Genomic DNA, 15,050 nt, shown 5'->3' with positions numbered 1-15,050 from the left:
TAGGAACCGGGCAATAGCGGCAGAACCTGCGAATGACCGATTAATCGTCGGAAGTGGCCGGCTTATGCGCGTATGTACGCCATAATTATTGAAATTGTTGAAATCGAAATTGGAATTGGGCTCGTTAACGCCCAAGCACTTTCGACGCGCTGTCATACATCCGTCACATCTATTTCGCCTTTAAAGTTGTCGCGAAATTTATGGTTAGCGAATGCACTCGCATACCGGGAGCATACCAAAGCAGCCATTGTAATTGCAAATTGGACGCGGCCATCGTCGAATCCGCGTCCAAATTCGGGCGCGTCCCCTGCAGTCGGGCGGACTTGCTTCAAATTAGCCGCATTACGGGTAACGTGGTCGTTATTATTGCTGACTTATTAATATTTGCAGAAGTATCGGGGAAAATTATGGGCCCCGTAACGACTCTGGTGCAAACTAGAAACTGAATTAAATAAATCTCCGTGCTGCTTAATTAATCAGCGTCACGCGGCTGCAATGAAGTATTCAGAAGTTTATCGGTCGCACGTATCGATCGTAGGATATCGAGCACAGATCGGTAATGGAGTATGCGTGTCGCGATTTGGTGGAAATTGGAAGTTGCGGTATTTGGAAAAGACAAAGGTCGAAATAAAGCGAACGACGGATCCGGTCGAGAATGGAAAGCGAAAGTATTTAATATTCCTTTCACGGATGCGCCGCTCGTCGCGTGATCGATTTTGCGGTATCTTCGGATTTAACGACGGAATTGGAGGAGGCGCTGCGCGCGACGAGGTCGTACGAAACAGAGGTTGAAAACGACGGACGGGTCCGAAAGTGTCGAAAATAGGACAGGCGGGGCTAAGAAGCGGTAGTGTCGGGAAAGGAGCGGAAAATCGGGAAAGTTGAAACGGAGAAGTAGGTGCGTTTAATATTTTTCTCGTAAATCTTACTGCGCCTTTCCGCTTCATCGCTGAACTCGGCGTCCAAGTACTCTCGGCGTGGGTCCGGGGGCGGCTTATCTTTAACTTTATTTCTCCGTCTTTGCATTTTATTGACGGGGTGGCCTGCCGGCGTCGTCACCTCTCTCACGCGAGTCTGTGCAGCTGATTTATGCGCCCGGTCCGACTGTTACGGCAGCGAATCTTTCAGCGTTTTCGCCGTAGATATCCTGAAGCACCGTCGCGAAGTTGCCCGAGAGCAAGAGGAGTGGTCTCTGGCAGTAGATCGGCTTTTGGAGACCGATCGTTCGTTGTCGAAGGGGCTCTCAATATCTCAAAAAAATGTCGTCTTCGCGGCCTCTTCGCTGTTTAAATTGTAAGATAGACGAAAGAGTTGTAAAATATTTTCATCAGTTTAATTATTTCTGTTATTTAACACAATATATTAATGATATAATAACTGGTTCGTCAATAGATATTTTAAAAAATAATTTATTTCACATATTTCTTTAATTTGAGACGCGTTTTATTTAAATGTTAAATATATTTATGTAAATATTTCTCTATTATTATTAAGTTATTTTCCCAAATAAATTGAAAGAGAGTTTAGAGAACTAATGAAATCTTTTCACTTCGTTACCACACATTATACGTTTCGGTGAGCAAATCGCGGAACTTCAATTTATCAGGTTCAGTATGGCTGCTTATTCGTTAAAATTATGTACATTACCTCATTTCAAAGCTACTACTTCATTTACGTTAGAGTAAGGCAAGAAATGCATATTTCGACCGATTTTCAGCTAACGTCCTCTTATAAAATTTTATTCATACTAAAGTTTAATACACAAATTTTTTGAAATTATAAAATACAAAATCATGAAAATAAAAAAGTTGCAAACACGAAAAAAAATTCGTGTACATACAATAGACTGTTTAATAATTGAAAATATCACTTGATTAAGAACAATTAATTTAATCGGCCTTTAATGCATATAATGAAAGTAATAATTAAGATGCAAAATAAATATACGTATATTATAATAAATTGTTAAACTTCGTAAATTGATAAAAATCAAATAAATATACGATTATTCTTACTTGATAAATTATATTTTATTCATTAAAATGTGTCAACTTTACACTTATATATTATCTATATTATAATCCATATGCATATGTCAATTTTTCAACAAATATAAACACAATATTTAAAACACGTTTCAATTGTAATTCTAAATAACAACATTATAATTAATTTTAGTATAATCCAAGATTATTTCCAAAGATTTTGTGTAAATTATTTTATCTAAAATAAATGCTATATGCAAACTAGAATTATAATACGGATTTCAACACTAACATTAATATTTGATAATCAGAAATAATTGTATGTTTGAAGTTGATTAAGTGAATAATAATTATTTTGAATATAATGAACATTATTTAATAACATAATATCGATAATGTCCGCATGTATATGTTGTAATTGTAATACGTATATGCACGCAGTAATTCTATTATAATTGTAACTATTGCGTGAAATTATTATGTAAGATATAAAATTAATTGATATATTAATATAAGAAAAACTCACAAACTAAAGTAATAAATAATTAGTACATAGGAATTAGTAAATTGTAGGTTAATGAAAAAGTTGACGCATCAATCGTAAAATTGTTTTTCGTTACGTAAGAATGCAAAGAAAATAATTGTCTCTAACAATTTTCTATAATAATTTACTTACCATGTATGCTTGTTTATTTATGCATTACAATATCTAAATCATGATTGTTTTTATTTCTAGTATTGTATATTACAGTATGGCTTTTAGATTAGGATCCTGATAGGATGTATATGTGTGTATGTGTAGTGTGATGTTCTCAAGGATGTCCGCGAGAATGTCCCCGGGGATACCGCTGCAGAAGATGTTCCCAAGGGATGTCCTCGGAGATATCCCTATGGGATGTCTCTAAGAAATGTATTACTTAAATAAAAATTTTAAAATTTAACTTTTTTATTGTTTTTTGTATTCGAGATCTAACAGCGCCAAGATTTTGTACACTAAAAATTTTTTATATTAATAAAATTTTCTCATTTTTTACTGTTTCCTATTTAATTCTTTGAGATTAAACGTTATATTCCGTTAAAACTTTTTTAAATTAAATACATTCACTTAAATTAGAAAAAAAATTTTTTAATAGAATTATAATACAAAGACAATACGACTTAAACTTTTTTTAAAAAAAATTCAAGATATCACCATGTGGGTTTGAATAGCAAGACCTGCAAATGGAAACAAAGATACTAATATGTTTGGATTTTATTTGTAAAAGTAATAAAACGGTTTTATATTTCAAAGAATAATATATTCGCTTTGTAATTAACGCAATTAAAATATGTTGTTTATGTTTTAAAAAATACACATCGCATAAAAGTGAATCAAAGTACAAAATTTTGTGATATAATTATTTCTTTATTTATTTTTTTAAATAATTTATACGTACTACTTGAGTTTTGAAGTAGAGATTTTTAAATGAGCATATTATACAAAGATAATATCACCTAAATTTTGTAAAAAAATAATATATACCACATTAAAATAAAAAGACTTGTCAATGGGAATACAAATATAATACCAGGTGAGTTTTGTAAAAAAATAAAACTACCACTTAATTTTACAAAAAAATGATTAGGTGCACACACACACACACACACACATACACACGCGCGCGCGCGCGCGCACACTTAGTGTCTATTTTTACCTTTTTTTTGAAAAAGTAATATTGCACTGATAATTCTTTAAGAATAACGACATAAGTTATCGTGTACATGAAAATAATCATAAAGAATTGATTCAAATGTCGCGTGTATCGGCGAAATATCCTGACTTGGCTGTACATCGTGTTCACTGGTACGTGATCCTGCGTAGCGCATAGAGCGTCCATCCGCGGATATCCGGTTAGATCGACGGACACGGAACGAAAGGAGAAATTGCACAGGTTGGTTATGGAGAGGGCAGGTCGATGGAACGAGATTAAAAGAGGCGAAGCTACAAGATTAAAAGGCAAAGCGGGACCTACTCCGAATAGAACGGCATCGGTTGGCTGCTCGCGGAGACATTTATATTCCCGGGAAATCGTTATTGACCGATCAGAGAATCCGAATGGCTTTGTCGCGCCGTTTCTCCCTTTCTTTATTTCGTGCACCCTTCCTCTGGAGAGGAATGAGACAGCGCGTGAACATCGACATCTGTCCTGCCAAGGGTTTCGTCGCAATATCCTCGCGCACACTCGCTGCGAATCGCAATCAGGAAGCGTAACCGTCATTCAAGCGCAAATATTTCGCGGAGCAGATCAGTGATATTCCGCAGTTTTTCCATGTAACCTTTTTTAATGCGCAACACGTAGAAAAGCAAAGACAGAATTTGATTAATTATGTAAACGATCGAGAATAAATATTTCAATTCTTTTATATTAGAGAGATTGAATTTAGTCAAGTTTAGCTAAATGCAGCTGTAACTAAAAATGAAAGTACGGTTCAATGTTTTCAAAATTAGACGAGAGATTCACAATAGGAAACGTTCCGGGCTCTTCGTCACAATTTTCCTCGCCGATAGCTCAGCGGTAGTAATAGCTGTCCGAACTTCTCTCAGAAATATGGGCCAAAACGCCAAAACATACCTACAGACCATGTAGACCAGAAAACGGAAATTGAGGTAGAACAGTTTTGAGACGAGTTTTGCCAGGAAGAACTAGTTATGAAATACGGTGCATCGGAACTGGCGCGAATCGAGGACTTACGTAAAACTTAATCGAGTAAAACAGATACATACATATTTAAGCGCGTTTGCAATGGCTGGTAAAATAGAAACGTTTTCGAACGGGGTTGTTGCTGCAATTCCTATATTTTAACGCTACGTTAAATTTCTATATTTAAAAAATCAAGTATTAAAATATTAGAAATTATAGTCGCAAGAATCCTCTGTTCAAATATTTTTCTAGTTTTGTATTTTATCAATAATTTTTTTTAAAGATTTGTCCTTTATCATCATTGATTTAATAATATTGCAACAAAACTGCAACAAAGATAACAATTGTGTTTCAAAATTTTTAACAGAATGACAACTTTTTTAAAATTAATTTAACATTAACTCATTTTCTTTATATTCATTTTTATCCGCTAAATGACATTTATGTATATTTCTTTTACTGTACTTAGAACAAATTCGTAATTAACACCTGAAATAAATTACTAATTTATAAAAGCATTCATGGATTCAGTGAATGTGTGTGTCTTCATTTGCAGCAAATAATAGAGTAATATGGAATTCAGTTTGAGATTTATCACAATTACTTTACAGGTTGTAGTATTTGCGACGTAGTAACAAGAGGATATCGATTTCTGGGCAGTTACATAACGTGAAAGTTAGGCGTGGATGCAATTGGGCCAATGTAATAGGTTTGTCTGTTTAAATTATAGAAGATAAAGTCGCGGGTTGAGTACCTGATACATACAGATAAATTGCGTTCTTCCCATTAACTCGGCCTGCGGCGCGCACACGAAAAATAATTAAAAAACGTTCCGAGCAAAGTGTATCCCCGTTATTGTTCGTCGAATTAATTAACATCCCGATATTTCTACTTCAAAACGAAACTGGGTCGACTGACGAAGTAAAAGCAGCCATAGTTATCGTATATATGCATGCTAATTGAACGAGGAACAATCTCGAATGGAGCCTGGCAGAATGCTTCTAGTTAATTGTCATCGCAAATACCCTTTATCAAGTTTCATTATAAGCGGATAATCTTTAATATACCTTTCGGACACTTTTTACAAAAAGTTCGATTCTTGTGTACTCAAACAATAATAAAGTTTTATTCTAATTTTATTAGTTTAATTTAACTATAAAACAGTTAATTCTTACAAAATTTTAAGGATCAACTAAAGAACAAAATTTTTCTTTATTATAAAATAATTAAATTTATATGTTATAAAATATATTTTTATAATTTTAGATGTCAAGTTTATTTTTGTATAGAAATGTATACTTCCTATTAACATTTCCTAGTATGTTGTAATACAATATTATACGACTGATTTAAATATTATTTACCATTGTATATTAAAAGTACATAAAATTTCATGACATTTTTAACAATGTACGTAACCAATCGAGTAATGAACCACTCAAAAACGGTAAGAATCCAATGAAATTTAATCAATCCATTGAAATTTAATCAATGCTTTGAATTCTTCTATAAATTTCTTCAAAATATCTGCTTAAATATTATATTATTACACTACATAATCCCAATGAGCAATACAATATTTTCGTAATATTTTAAAAAACATTTTTCGCAATCAAAAAATTCTATTTTCAGGAATGATTTTTTTTTTTAAATTCTCAAGCGGCCAGCTATCCAAGTCGTGACTCCGGTGAACGATGCTTTACGACGGCTGCAAATTGATCCCTCATGATGACCTGTGAATACTTTGTGCTTATACATGTATGTAATTCATAGAACCAGTCAATTATGTTATCAAAAAGATAAAACATATATAATCAAAGCATATTATTTATATACACATATATAAAATTATAGTTTGTTACGATTTTTACAAATGCTGAATAGCATCTGGAATATTGTTTTTGTTATTTGTTTAAATAAGGATGCAACTAAAAAATATATGTCAATATAATACAATAATTAGATTAAATATAAAAAAATTTTTATTTAAAAAATATTTTAAAAATATTGTCTGCTCATTAGGATGTAGATTGAGGTTTCTTTATTTACGGACCTATTTCGTCTAACGATAATATTTATGTTTCTCAATAGTACAGTGTTCAAGAAAGAAATCTTGAACTTCAAAAACAAAAAAGCACAAAATAAGTCAATGCAAATTTATTTCCATGAAATCCATATTGTTGTCTTTTATCTTAATCTCTGTCAAACATCATCAGTAATTCTACATAGATGAAATGTATTAAAGGGTTACATATGTCTAGGTGGAATGATAAAAAAGTCAATTTTTCAATTTTTGTATTTTTTTTATAGTATAACATCTTAAAAATATTTTTCTAAAGTTTAAACTCGAAATGTGCAAAAATAAAAATGTTATAGCGTTTTAAAAAGATGGGCGTATGCCAGGTTAAACGTAAACTGAAAACTTTAAATGCGTTTTTCCCGAAACCGTGTTTTTCAAATCGGTACAAAAAATATTTCAAAAACAAATTAATATATCGAATTCAGATTTTTTTTTATTTATTCAGCAAGAAAATATGTAGTCTTTGTCATAGGATTTTTTTTTAATCTTAGTTTTTTTTAACAGCCAAAAAACCGATTAATTTTAGGCATTAAAACAGCTAACATGCCTAATGCCAAAGGCGATATCTCTTTAATTTTTTAATATTTTTAATAACAAAATTACATTTTATTAACAAAACTATATGTAAAACATTAGTACGAACTCCGAGTTGCTACCTCTAATACGTACGGAGAAAAAAATTCATGAATATAGGGCTATTTGTGGTGCCTCTAGGCAGATGTAACATCTTAAAATCTACATCGTGGAATTGGTCACGTAGAATTCATGTGAATATCAAATCGATAAAGTTCTATTCACGTATTCTACGTATAGATAGAACGTAGAATCCACATACCTGTTCTCATCGGGTTTTATTTTATCGTTTAATGTCAAGTTTCTTTACAATTATTAAACTTAACTTATTTACATACAAAATGAAAAATTATAAAATCATATAAGCATCAATAGAGAAGAAGATGCACGCGCGCGCGCGCGCGTGTGTGTGTGTATGTGTGTGTGTGTGTGTGTGTGTGCGCGCGCATGTGTAAGCTTCCCATCGAGAGACAAGTATCTGCACGCAATGCCGATAATGAGAAATTTATTGAAGTGCGAAAAAGCGTGCGATCGCTCTTGTCGATACATTTTGTGTTATCGGGCCGCGGTTTTATATCGCGTACATTCTCAGGCTGCACTTACGGCACCGCCACCGCGCACAGGATTTCGAATTTCGATTTAGCGTGCTTCCGTGAAAGAGCGGGTAATAGGTGTGCCTACGTACCGTGGCAAACCTAGCAGGTCCACGGTTGTTTGTCGACGAACGGTGGCGTTTTCCCGCGAACGCTTTTCTTCGCCAATCGATTGCTCGCCGGACGAGCGAGAGATTTTCTCGAGTGCTTTCGCTGTCTCGTGCACGTTTGGACTCTGGCGTCGGTTCGATCAGACACGAAAGGGGAACTAACTGCTTTTTCTCGCTCGTACGCGCGCGTTCGTATCCTGATGAAAAGCCGATTTAATCGTTCGCATCCCGCCGCGACCTTGCTTTCCGAAAAATCACTCAAATAACGAATAACGTTAAAAAAGACTAGTGAAATTGATAATTGATTGAGAAAGGTCGCTGATTTTTATATCGGTATTATTGTCAAAATTAATATTTAAAATATCCAATTTCTGTGTTTCTACACTAATCATCAAATAAATAAAATAATGCTGGAAACAATTTACGATTGATTTTAATAAATAAATAAATTGTATTTTTTATTAAGATTCCAGAGTACTACTATGAATAAAATTTCGCTCAGACACTGATTCAAGTTTAATAGATTTGTTCAAAATTTTGATAATTTAAAATAATATTTAGTAAGATTTTTTAAATAGCGTATTTAATTTAAAATTAGCGTAAATTCAATTATTTTAATATAATTGGAACCTGTAAAAAAATTATTTTTTAAGTTTAAAGAAGTAAATTTTGTCTTAATTACGTGCATTTTTAGTCAGAATAGTATTAACGTCAGAAAAATATGTGTATTATGGTTAATAACGTGTGAAATATAAAGTTCAATTAAATAACATTACAAATAACATTACACTATTGTTTGCAGCATCCTGTTGAGTAGCATTGCTTGATATTCCATATGCATAGTCGATGAAGCTAACACTATTGCACGCTTAAAAAAAAAACTGTTAGACGATCTGTCACGCGCTTTATTTCATATATTTAATACTGTAAGTTGAAGTAAGGTAGAATGTACCATGTATACAACATAGCGATCCATCATACAGACTGTCGCGTATCATTTGATAGATCGTTTGCTGAATATCTGTCAGTGATAATATTCCTTAAATGCGAAGAAGGTTTGACTCATTGTTAGCTTCGGTGAATTCGTCCACCGACGTATGCGAATGTTACTGCGTAGTACCTAGATAGTAAAATCCGAATGGATATTTCGTTTAACTACCTAATTCCATAGAATGTTATTGGAAACAGGATTGCGCGCGCTAGAAATGCACGATAGAATTAATCAGAGTCCAAAATTTAGGATAAAACTTATATATAGTTTCTATAATTTTAACACACAAATGCAGATAATACAAAACTGCAAATATTTGTTATTTCGTAAAGAGAACAGAGATTTTTGTTAACATATGACATTCTACTTCCGTAAATGTTTGTACGATTTGATGAATATTTCGCATTATTTCTCGCGCCGATATTTTTCTCTCGCGATATTCGATAGAGAGAATTTCGTAGAACGTCGAAAAAATGTTTTCCGTTACGTTACGAACGTGACGCGCCGTTTTTTTTTTCCCCTCCTGACGCGTGTCAAAATTTCCTTCATGACCGCGGAAAGATTTTTCCGGGGGATGTTAAGCCGGTAATGTGCCGGACGGTGCATAAAGCACATCGTTTTATGCCGCGGCGGCGGCACGCTGAAAGTACTTGCGCGCCGCGGGGCTGATACAGTAACGAAGGTGGAAAGACCGAAAGAACTTTACGATCGTAGGAAATTGTGCCTGTGTAGAAAAGTTTGCGCGCGCTGCCACGTCGGCGTCACGCGTAAATTCGCCATTATTGAATTCGACGCGGAAAATTTCGTCAGAGCTCGCCCTTTAGAAGACTGTGGATTACCCTTCCGAAGGTTGCAGAAAGTTTAAATAGGTGCGCCGTGCCGTGGTTTAAAAATAAATAACGTCCGGAAACTCTGTCAAGTGATTTTCCCGAGTTTCTTGGGTACAACGTTATTACCATCGATATTAAGCAAATAAAAATCGAAAGGAATGTATTGTAATTCTATGCAAGTCACACATAATTTCGAAGAAAAGGCACGAATATCTATAAAATGTATTTATTTGAAAGCGAGGCTTATTATCTGATAATAATTAAAAATACTACAATTTCTTAATTATTTTATAAAACATGTGTCATTTCGTGTTCAATTAAGCTCTCGAATTCCAATGCAATCTTTTCCTACACAGAAAAACTGATTCTGTTAAAAAAAAAATGTAAAAATTTAGCTAGATACAGATCTAAAAACGATTTTGTAGATCATCAAAGTAGTCATGTAAAATACTCAAGTAGCTAAAATGTTTAACTTTTTTACAGCATTGTTCATCATACTTGAATGTTTTTATTATTTTATCATTTAATTATTCCAACAAAATTATTTTCAAATCTGTACCTAGTAAAATTTTTAAATAGATAATTTAATAACGATAAAATGTTAATTTCCAATAATTATACTATTTTGTAAAGGATACTCGTATGTGCATCGCCTAAGCTGTCGATTTCCATCGCAGTCGTTTCCTATATGGAAAGAATGGTTTTATTAAAGAATCTACAAATTTACCTGAATACAGAAATAATTTTGCAGGATCATCAAAATAATTATGCGGGATGCTCAAGCGAGATGTTGGAATGACAAATTATTTGGCAGTAATTTTATAACTATTTTAATGATTCAAATAAAATTATTTCAGTTCTATATCTCATAGTTAAACTTTAGATAGATTTAATTACGACAAAATGCTATTTTGTGATAATTATTCTATTTTGAAGGATATGTGTTATGTACGTGTCGCTTAAGCTGTCGATTTCCGTTGCAGTCGTCTCCTATGAATTATCCAGCGATACGCGTGGACGTCGATATTTATGAGCAGGTCATTCGTTGCGGATTCACAGAGAAACTCTCCATAACGGCGCGGCATGCGAGGGAGAAGTGCAAAGAGATAAAAGGGATGAAAATGTCAAAAGGAGCGAGGGGTTGAAATCTTGTCACTTTTAGCGATGGCGCGCGCGCGAACGCGAAACGCGGGATGCAACGAAATAAATCCTCCCGGGATCTGCGTGATATCTCTCTTCGTTGCGGCGTGTTTCTTGCTGGCGTATATATGACAGTTTAAATTGAGTCCACGTTATGCTTTTTCCATCGTGGTTCTCTAACGCTGTCGCGCCTGCTGCGGTGGGATCAAATAGAAGGAGCTACGACGTCGTTCAATTGTTCGTGGCGGAAGTTACGGCAAAGCCCCGGTATTATTTCATTAAATGCTTGATCTGCTTGAATTGCTTAAATTCGCTCAGAGGAGAACACGTGTTCTCCTCGTCGGGGTACAATGTCTCCGATAAGCCTGCGTAAGAATCGCAGCAACGAGGCGATTTTCCTTTCCTCGACATTACGTGCTGCCGTATAGCGTTTCGACGTAGTTGAATGGGAACACGGAATTCATATTAGATATTCCTATCTTGCGCTATCGAATATCAGCGATCCGAATCGGCGCGGATATTCATTTATAAAATCGCAGTCTCCGTGTATATGAGAATTGTATCGACCCTAGGAACGTGCGTCGCTTACGCTAATTTTTGTAACACGATATACAGGGTGTTTCATTACGATTGGTGGTCGTACGCAAGTAAAGCGAACTAAACTGTCCAGATAACACGCGACATCCAATGGACATTCAGATTTAGTTTCAATCATGGATGTTTCAAACATCCATGGACTTGGTAGGAGTGTTTTAAAAAAGTACGTTATTCAACATACAAAGTATATTTACATTTGAATATTTTAAAAATGTTCTTTTTAAGTAAAACAATTTTCAAATTTTACGACGTATTGCTTTCACTAACTTGACGAACAAAAATTTTTTTAAGATCGCACAAAGAGTTTTGCTAATTATGTTTAGATACAATTCAATCAATGGAGTCTTTCAACATCATCGTAATTACTTCAATGTAATAATAAGTTTACGAAAGCACAAGAACACCCACTGTCACTGTACCGTCACTGAACGCGTGAATTATGGACTACCTGATTTGCCTCCTATAAATACTTTTCATTTAAAAAGTATTATAGTTTCGACATTTTCGTATTAGGATTTTCACTTACATTTATATATGAGTGAGTGTAAAATTAATTGTTAATTAATAAAACAAGGAATGTTAAATTGCTTTTGAATGCATCTATTTAAATACTTTTTACATATATGTAAAAGAAAAATAACACCATGGTTAAATAAGAAGAGATATTAAAGTAGTATCCTTGATTAGATAAAAAGAAATTCCAAGTAATTATTCTTTCAAAATTTCTTTAGCATATTTGGTGGATATGACTCAGCGGTCCCAGAAACTAATGTCTTGTATCGGAAGTAGCCGTTTATTTCCCGCCTAGTGACGATCCGGTCACGCATTTACTGAGATAGGACATACATAGCAAATCACGGCAGCAATTATCGGTGGTTCGGCACTAAAATATTTAAAATATAATATTTTGAGACATGTTATTTGATATTAAAAATTAATGTTACTTAATATTGCATTTACACAAACGCAGGCTTATAATAATATTTGGATATAGTAAGTTTACAAGTATGAATAATATAGGAAACAAAATACAAATTTAAAATTTTATAATTCTGTTTTAGTTTCTCGTTTTCTCATTTACTTTGTAATACGAAAATTTATTTTTGCATAATACATGGTTTGTCCGGAAAGTAATGAGAATGATTCTGGAGAAAATACTTTTATTGAAATCAGGTTAAAATACACTTAGTAGTTTTCAAAGTACTCCTCTTGAGTTTATACACTGTGTCCAACGTTGTTGCCACTCTCCATAACAGCGCTGGAAATCTTCAACGGAGACACTGTTCAAGATCCTCGTCACAACCGCAGAGGAGTCGTCCACAAGAAGTTTGTATACCGATCGGACAAACAGTAAACGCAGCATTTTACGTCCAGGTACTCGACCGTTTGAGAAAAAAAGTCGCGCACGTCCGCTTAGAAATCCACCTGGAACTTCATCACGACAACGTGTCGAGCCACACTGCGTTACCGATGAGGGAGTTTTTGGCTGCAAAGAGCATTCCAACGCTTCCACAACCACCCTACTGCCTAGACATGGCCCCATGCAACTTCTTTCTGTTCCCTCGTATCAAATCTGACTTGAAAGAAAACCATTTTGGGACCATGGGAAACGTCCGGCTGTGACGAAGACCTTGAACAGTGTCTTCGTTGAACAATTCCAGCGCTGTTATAAAGAGTGGTAGCAACGTTGGACGCGGTGTATAAACTCTTAAGGAAACTACTTTGAAAACTACTAAATGTATTTAAACTTGATTTCAATAAAAATATTGCTCCAGAATCATTCTCATTACTTTCCGGACAAACCATCGAAATACTTACATATCCACCCACATTACTGCATTTTCCATTTGTTTGGGCAGCAGCAAAAGCCATAGCGATCATAACAAAAATAGTGAAAATAACGAATTTCATTTTGCTAAAAATTTTTGTAATTATTATTTTTTATGCATATTTAAAATTCGATACGATATATAATAGCACAATAAAAATATTGGGTTGTTACATAAGTTCGTTCTTTACTATAAAACATATATTAAAAATTTTTAATGGAAGATAAATTGGGGGAAGATACTAGTTAAGGGAAGCCAATCGTGTATATCATGTGTAAGTGTGCATTAACCTGTTAAGAAGCTGCAATTATAAAGGAAAATTCCGATAAAGAGAAAAAAAATACTAATAAGAATCAGTAAAGATTTTGTAAGAATACAGAAAGATTAGATGTAAAATACACTTTTTGTAATATTTAATAACACAATAGCTAAACTCTGTGGTTCAACATTTACTTTAAAACTGTTACACAGTTTTGAGCACTGTTTCTTGACGGTCACATAATTAATATAAATAATATTTTGTGAAATTTTTATATGTATGTATATATGTAAGCTGCACATTTCCTAACATCTCCTAACATTTGGACAAAAGAAATAATATAATGTTTATTTGTAAGTTTTAAAACGTAAGTATTCAATTTGACATCTTTATTAAAATAAATAAATATTTAAAAAATTATAATTTTGTGTACTTTATATAATTCTAAACATTTTAAATTTGTAAAATGTTATTTAAATCCATAAAAACATGAAAGTGTAAAATCTTGTTTTCCAAATTGCCCATTTACATTTTATCACTTATTTTTGTGTTTTTATAATTGAAAATTTTTATAATTGAATTAGTATATAGTATAGATAAGCAAAACATGCAAATTTCTGTTATATCATACTATTTAAATAGCTGTAACACTTTTTTTCATAAAAGGTGGCATCTTACCCATACTCGTCGGGAAAGATGCCAGTTTTAGAGAACTCAATTAATTATTTTTTTCATGGAATGTCAAAAATTTAATTATTTTATTTGTACAAATGAATAAAAGTCTCAAAAATATGGTATTAATTTTTCATTGCTTAATTCCATAACTTAATAAATTTATTTTAGAAGAAAAGTTTGATATCTTTCCCAACTTATGTTACATTGAAAGAAAGGTAGAAGAACCGAACAAACTTATATAACAACTCAATATAATAAATAGTAAAAACTAGAAAAATAACAATAGCAACTTTACGTTAATTTATCTTTTAAATGATGAAACTAATTATTTCTATAAGAAATAATTAAAAATTTTTATAATACAAATAGTTTTATAAAAATAGTTTATTATTAATTTGGACGTTTACTTTATAAAATTAGATAAATGTAAGAACTTACCGTTTTTCTTGGATAGCGGACTGATTATGTGGTTCGTAGTCTTATATGATCGCAACTACTCGATTCTTTATCTTTGCGGGCTACTTATACTCGTACCTTATAGGCTATTTGTACTATGCACGTGAATAAATACCGTAAATATATTGCTTACATTATCTGCTGTATGAAAAGAAACATTTGTTTAGCGGACTGTTACAAAGTTACATTCTTATCTCTGTAATTAAAGATATTAATTCTAAACATCTTTATGTTTCATTGCATTTCCGCCT

The 15,050-nt window shown here is 33.1% G+C and overlaps 1 long non-coding RNA gene across 1 annotated transcript; it reads right to left on the bottom strand.

Moving 5' to 3' along the window:
• Positions 1–12,167: 12,167 nt before the first annotated feature.
• On the bottom strand, positions 12,168–14,854 carry LOC105199511. The gene is made up of 3 exons (XR_850933.3): positions 14,782–14,854; positions 13,399–13,495; positions 12,168–12,463 (listed from the first exon to the last, which is right to left on the bottom strand). It is a non-coding gene; the product is annotated as an uncharacterized LOC105199511 (long non-coding RNA).
• Between the last annotated feature and the right edge of the window lie 196 nt (positions 14,855–15,050).

This window comes from Solenopsis invicta, chromosome 16, assembly GCF_016802725.1.
Source record: "Solenopsis invicta isolate M01_SB chromosome 16, UNIL_Sinv_3.0, whole genome shotgun sequence".
Taxonomy (NCBI): domain Eukaryota; kingdom Metazoa; phylum Arthropoda; class Insecta; order Hymenoptera; family Formicidae; genus Solenopsis; species Solenopsis invicta.
The sequence above is the reverse complement of the archived record's forward strand: the minus strand, read 5'-3'. Positions and strand labels throughout refer to the sequence as shown.